The 4,852-nt window shown below is 42.4% G+C and overlaps 1 pseudogene; it reads right to left on the bottom strand.

The window, feature by feature from the left end:
* Positions 1-381: 381 nt before the first annotated feature.
* Positions 382-2,861, bottom strand: LOC100941353 (annotated as a pseudogene).
* Positions 2,862-4,852: the final 1,991 nt, after the last annotated feature.

Genomic DNA, 4,852 nt, shown 5'->3' with positions numbered 1-4,852 from the left:
TTGTCTCCCACTAATAAATCTTTATTTACTCAAACTAGAGCAATAAACTACATAAGTATTTTCCTTGCCCAGTAATGCAAAGGAAAAAATCCAAAATGATTAGTAAGAAAAATGTAGACATTAACATACCCTTTAAATTCATTTAAAATATTTCTACAGTTTAAAAAATATTTAAAGATTATAATTTGTAGTTGGAAAATATTGATGAATGAATACTCTAATGGCAAACAACTGCAAATGCTTCAGCCGCAATTAGGACAGAGGGGCAGGGCTTATCTTCAGAGCACCCCAGCTCTCTTGATGAAGGTCAGAGATATAGCTGGTTTGTATTATTGCGACATCCATCAGTGATACAGGTTGCTTTTCCTTCAGCTTCGGCTTCATGTGTTGGAGGGGCATCACACTTGACCTCCAAATTTGGCTGACAGTTTACTGATGAGATTCATAAGCTTTGGGTTGCTCTGTTATTTTGACATATTTGCTGAGTTTGGGGCCACATTCTGGAAGGCCATCATGACTTCTGGATCCTGTGTGGCTTCACGAAGCTGCAATCACTGAGAATTTCATTGAGTCCAGGCATTCCTGCCATTCCCGGCATGACTTCTCTCATTCTAGGCATTCCCCCAGGCAAGCCACCACCCGGAAAAGGGTCACCCTGAGCTTCCACTGTCCCTGGCTTCTTCCTCCCTCTGTACTTTCTCTTGATCTTCTTGAGCCTTCTTAACCCTTTCTATTCTTTCTTTGATCTCTTGCTCTTCCCTTCGCTCATACTTTCTCCGATGTTCTCAGTTCTCTGGGCCCTAGGTCAAACTTCTTTCAGCATTGCACAAACATCTTCATCATAATCCAATTTACAGGCAAGGGCAAGATCACGGGTTCTTCTTCTCAAAGGCCCACAAGTCCATGTGCTTTCTCTCCACTTGTAAGGCTGATCTGAATCAGGATTTCTTTTGTTTTTTGTTTTGTGTTTTTCACACAGAAGCCAGTGATCCTTTATTAGACAGGGAATTGGCAAAAGGACAGATCAACTCTGTTAAGGAATTCCCATCAAACATTTCCAGTGATGCATTTGCTGACAAAGTTGGCATAGTAAGCTAAAAACTGATACTTACTGAGTGCTTGCAATGTGTTAGAGTCACCAAATATGATGCAAATTCTACTGTGAAACCAGAATCTTCAGTAGAACTTAGAACAGGGGCAGGTTCAAAGAGATTTGCACTGAGTACTCCCATTTCCAGAAGTTCAAACACCTCCTTTCTTATCTCAAAAATGTCCATCATTCTCCTCAACTTTATTTATTTCAATAGCTCTGTCACAGTCTCGGATGGTAGCATTTGCTTCTGTAATTTGATAAAGACACTGGCCCCTTTGGCATACAGAATAACCAACTCAGGATTCAGCCTGATGGCATCTGTGGACAAGTCAATGGCTTTCTGTAGTTCCCCATCATTTAGGGCTTCAATGGCAGCCACTTTCTCGCCTGATCCACCATCTCCTCGGTTATCTCTGCGTTCTCTTCTCTCATTTCTGGAAGGATATCAGTGTCTGCTTCCATCACACCTTCATTATCAATTTCCAGATCCCTTTCCTCACGTGATGGATCCTCTGCCTTTATGTTTTCCTCCGTCTTCCTACTATCTGTTTTTTCCTCCTTGATATGTTCTTCTGATTTAGCTTTCTGAGTAGCAGGTGGTCTTGTACCCCCATACTCTCCAGCTCTGCCCTAAGGAAGCACATTTCCTCAGGGTGCAGAATGCTTGGATCCTGCGTACACATTTTCATGAAGGCCCAAACCTCACTTACTTTGCAAGGCTCTGTGGTCAGGAGGCAGAGTACATAGATGAGGAAGCTGCAGCTCTATTCCAGGTCCAGGCACTAGCTCAGGGTGATTGTGTAGAAGGGGGCAGAATAGACTAGAATCTCCCCACACCAGAGTGGCTTGTCCACACTTCTGCAGGGGCTCACCTCCCTGCTTCCACTCTTGCAGCCTTGCCTGCACCACCTTCCTTCACGTATGCCCCACCCAGTGGCATTAGTTAGGAAGACCACAGGGGAAGGTTTGCTTCTTGTGTGTACATTGTCCAAAAGGGACACCTTTTTCAGAACTCTCGCACTTGCAGGAGATGGACCGAGACTGGTAGCATTTTCAGAATCTTTCCATAATGACAGTGTGTGACCATGCACCAATGCTTCCAGTTCCAGCTGCACTGCTGCTTCTTACCTTTCAGGCCTCGGATCAAATGCCACTTCATAAGCAATGCCTTTGATACTTTTGAAACAGTATCCCTTCCAATTATTCTCCATCACCTTCTGCATTATTTTCTTCATAACTAGCCCTTATGAAAACCCAAAATTATTTTGTTTATTGTGTCTGCTTATGTTTTAGTTAGGATTAGTTAACTACTGTAAAAGATAATTCCAAAGTCTCAATGGCTTAGCAGAGTAAAGCTTACTTCTTTCTCTCACCTACACCAATCAGAATAGTAATGAGCCTCTGCTCCATAGTGTCATTCAGGGACCCATACATCTTCCTTCTCACAATGCAGCCATCTGCATATGTGATAGCTAAAACCTCCTGCATATGTGATAGTTAAAATCTCTGTAGAAAAAGAAGAGAATGAATTGGCTCTTTTACCAACACTGGTCATAATCCAATGGCAAGAACTAGCCCCACTTTAATATAAGATGCTGGGAAATACTGTTTAACTGAATATCCAGGGAGAGGTAATAGATTTTGGTGAACCTCTGGCCATCACATTTTGTGGAATATAGTTCCATGAGTATAGGAGTGCTGGGTCTAACAATTAAGTTTGCAAACTCATCCTAGAAAAAGTGCTACATACCTCATAGCTGAATATCATTATGGTCACCTTTGAAGTACACCCCTTGGGTGGCTATGCACTGAGGACAGCACTTAGTCCACCTTTCAAAGCAATTTGGGAACTCTTTTTTCTGGAATGACCATCAGAGCTATCATTTAGGACATGCAAAAATAATAATGAACTCCACTCACCACATGTCAACACAACACAGCTATGAGACGCTGATGTACCAAGGTTATGAAAACTTACCAAGTAGTCTGTACAGTGCTGCCCACATAAGCGCACAGTGGCAAGTTCACCAACTTAATTGTCAGATCTCCTGTGATAAAAACTCATCACCCATGTCTACTCCTGCTTCTTCTATCCATCTTCCTTCTGCTTAAAGTCTTCCATAATTACTTCCTGTACTTAGCATAAAACCCTAAATCCTTAACATGACCTAGGAAGCCTTTATTGTCTGGCTTCTCTTACCGATTTCCTCTTCTTCACACTCTGAACTCCCACTCTGGCCTTACTTTCAACTCCTCAGATATGCCAGCCTTCTCTTCATTTCAAAGTCCTATGCAGGTTGTCCCCTCTGCTTGGAATACTACCTGTCCTGCTCCCTCTTTTTGCAGCCTGATACTCATCCTTTTAGTCTCAGGGCAAATGTTGTTTCCTCTGAGAGGCCCTCCGTGGCACGCAGAATAATGGCCCAAGGATAACTGTGTCCCAATTCCCAGACTCTGTGACTACATTAGGTTACATGGTAAAGGGGAATGAAGGTTGCAGATGGGATAAAGGTTGCCAATTAGCTGACCTTAAAGTGGGGCAATTATCCTGTGAGCACCATGTAATTATAAGGGTCCTTATAAGTGGAGGAGGGAAGCAGAAGAGTCAGAGAAGGCAATGTGACTATAGAGTTAGGTTAGTGATTTGAAGTGAGAACTAAATCTCTATTGCTGACTTTGCAGATGGAAGAGGCCATGAGCCAGAGAATGTGGGCAGCAACGAGAAGTGTGAAAAGTCAAGGAAGGGGGTTCTCCCCTAGAATAACCAGGAAAAAACACAGCCCTACTGACACTTCAACTTTAGCCCAGTGTGCCCCACTTTAGACTTCTGACTTCTAGAACTGTAAGAGAATACGTTTGTGTTGTTTTAATCTATGGAATTTGTGGTACTTTGTTACAGCAGCCATGGGAAACGGATCCACCCTCCTGACTTGTGACTTCTCATCTCCCTTCCTTGTGAATTGGGTCCGCATCTCACTGTCTCTCACTACAAACCCTCTGTTCATCTCCCCTTAAAGGCAGGCCCACACCTGGGCCTTCACTTCACCTAGGCTCACCATAAACGCTCAGGAATGTGTTGGCTACCCCCACCCCCAAGTTATTTGCACCTGGTGAATTGATGGGCTGAAGAGTCAGGTAGGAGGGAGAACGAAAATATATAAGTCCCTCCTAAAAAGGGCTGAGAATGTTTTCTCATGCCCAGCTGAACCCTCTCCCTCCATAAATACTCAGCCTGAGGATTTGGTGCCTAGTCGTGAGAACTTAAAAATATATTTCTTCTTTATAATTCCCAGTTTCCTTAAAAATAAAATAAATGGTCATACTTTCTTCTCGGGGGAGGGGGGTGGATTATAAGAATTAAAGGAAATAAATGAAATAACACAGCACCCTGCCCATAATAAATATTACTATTGTTATTTTTACCATCATCAGGTTTATCAAAATTCAAAATGACTCTGCCATGTTATTTAGAGAAGATCCACTACATTTAGGCAAAACCAATACTGCTAAACAGTAAATCCAAAATTAAAGCCTTTACTATTTGAGGGTGCAATATTAGTTTTGTGCTAAGATTTATAATCAGTACTTTCAATTAAGTTTTACTGAGCAATACAATTTAGAAAATATAGTCAGGCCAGGCATGGTGGCTCAGCTTGTATTCCTGCACTTTATGAGGCTAAGGCAGGGATTGCTTGAGCAAGGAGTTGAAGATCAGCCTGGGAAAAATGGCCAAACCCTCCCTCTACAAAAAAAAAAAAA

Source organism: Otolemur garnettii, unplaced genomic scaffold (genome assembly GCF_000181295.1).
Source record: "Otolemur garnettii isolate 467f Iridium unplaced genomic scaffold, OtoGar3 scaffold00043, whole genome shotgun sequence".
Taxonomy (NCBI): domain Eukaryota; kingdom Metazoa; phylum Chordata; class Mammalia; order Primates; family Galagidae; genus Otolemur; species Otolemur garnettii.
This window is presented reverse-complemented; position numbering and strand designations above follow the sequence as displayed.